Below are 2270 nucleotides of genomic sequence, written 5' to 3' on the forward strand. Positions count from 1 at the left end.
ACAATAATAATAATAAAGGACAATAATAATAATGAAGGACAATAGTAATAATAATAAAGGACATTGTCTCCTGCTGTGGTGATTCAGCCACTCCAGGTGGGAATGTGGAAGGAGTTAAAAAAAGAGAAGTGAAGCAGGAGGCTAAAAATATAATCCAAGTGCAAACAAATTGCCTCAGGGGGGTGGTTCCCACCAGGAAAAGTCTTGGAGGGGGGTGAGAGGCAGAGGGAAAGGCAGCAGGAATGCAAATGGAGGCAGGTTTTATAGGTTAGAAATCAGGGATTCACTGAGTTATAAAATGCAATATATATATTTATTATGTGGAGTTCAGGGTGAAGAAGTGGCCAAATTAATCTGGTGGATTTAGGCTTGAAATCCTTCTTAACCAGAGAATCCTGGAACGGGTTGGGTTGGAAAGCACCTGGAGGATCATTTAGTTCCAACCCCCTGCCTCGTTCATGGTCTGCCCAGAGGGGAGGATATTCCACTTACAAAGTTCAACAGCACGAGGCCCTCACGAAATACGACTTTTTCCAACAAATCCGCCTTTCCAAGCCCTTCCTTTCTCCCTCACAGAGCACAAACCTGTGTTTCACCGGCTCCTCCCCCCCAAAAGAGGCCAAAATGGGTGTTAAAAGGAGCATCAGAGAGATTTTGCTGCGACCCCCCCCCATCTCAGCCACGGAGAGGTTGGAGAACCTTGGGCAGAAAATACCTGGGAGAGACACCGGAGTTTTATTCCAGACACCAGCTGGAAAAACCAGTAAAACCTGTATGAGCTCATGTGGGGGGAATGTCATTATTTTCACACAGACAGGATTTTTTTTTTTTCCTCTTTTTTTTTTTTTCTTCTTTTTCCCCCCTCTTTGGTTTTTATTCTGAAGCAGAGCAAAACTCCGGGATAACCCAGGATGATCCTTGTTCCCTGCCCCTTCCCAATTCCCCCCTCCAGCCTTTCCCCTGCTCTGGATGGGCTGATTTGACCCAAACTGGCCCTACTGGTTATTTAGAGCAAAAAAAAAAAATCATTTTTATGGAGAATACTTTTCCCTGTGGAGTAAATCCCACTTGCTTCCATCGGATTTCCTTCAGGGCTATTTTTCAGCTGCAGGCTCGGAGGGTTTTGTGCTGCAACAACAAATCCCTGGATGGGCTGTTTTGGCTTGGAGGGACCCCCCAGCTCCATAAAATCATCAGCCATCCCCAGCCTGGGGCCCAAAGTCCAGCAGGGCTCTGCTCTCCCTCTCCCATGGGGAATTCTGAGTGTCCCATCCAGCAGAAAAGAGCCAGTCATTTTGCCACTTATTTATTTTGCTATTTATTGTGCTATTTAATTTGCTATTTATTTATTTTGATGGCTGTGCCGATAATTAAACCCGGAAGCTTTTTCCAGGACTTTAAATAAATAAATAAATAAATAAATAAAAAATAAATAAATAAATAAATAAATAAATAAAAAGCCCGTTTTCTCCATTTTCTGAGCTGTTGTTGTGAGGCTGAAGTGCCTCCCATGTTGTTCCTTAGGATTCCCTTCTCCTGGCCACGATTTCCGTGGGGATGAGGTGTCTGGCTGTGGGATGGAGTTCACACTGGAGGTGAATTATCTGGGAAAGGTGCCTTGGATCTCTCCCGAGTTGTGCCTTTATTCCTGCAGGCCTGGAGAGGAGCAGGACCCCCCTCCCAGGGAGCTCCTGGAGAAACCACGGGCGTGGAAAACGCTCGGCAGGGGGGTCGGAATGAGGTGGTCCTGGGGGTGCCTTCCAGCCCAAACCACTCCAGAATTCCATGAAAACCAAAAAACTCCATCTGAACCAGCAGAGGAGAGCCCAGATGTTTCCTTGGCTTTGTTCTGTTTGGTGTGACCCCAGGTTTCCACCAGCATCACTCAGCTCCCTGCCCCAAGAACCTTCCCGTCGGATCCTGCCGTGCATCCACGGGATATTTATTCCCCTCCGGCCCGAGGGGAATCTTTCCTTCCTCTGGGCAAAGCCAACTGCTGTCAGGAGGAAGGAAGGAGGAGGCTGAGGGTCCTGGATGAGATTCCATCACCTCCTGGAGAGGTGGAGCTGCCAGGGCTGAGTCAGACACATCCCAACAACGCGGGAGCGTTTTCCTCCTCGTCACTGGGAAGGTGGGAATGGTCATCCCAGCCCTGATCCCACTGACACAGGATAACAGGAATGGCCATCCCAGCCCTCATCCTACTGACACAGGAATGGCCATCCCAGCCCTCATCCCACTGACACAGGAATGGCCATCCCAGCCCTGAT

Source organism: Lepidothrix coronata, unplaced genomic scaffold (assembly GCF_001604755.1).
Source record: "Lepidothrix coronata isolate B3197 unplaced genomic scaffold, Lepidothrix_coronata-1.0 Scaffold137, whole genome shotgun sequence".
Taxonomy (NCBI): Eukaryota; Metazoa; Chordata; class Aves; order Passeriformes; family Pipridae; genus Lepidothrix; species Lepidothrix coronata.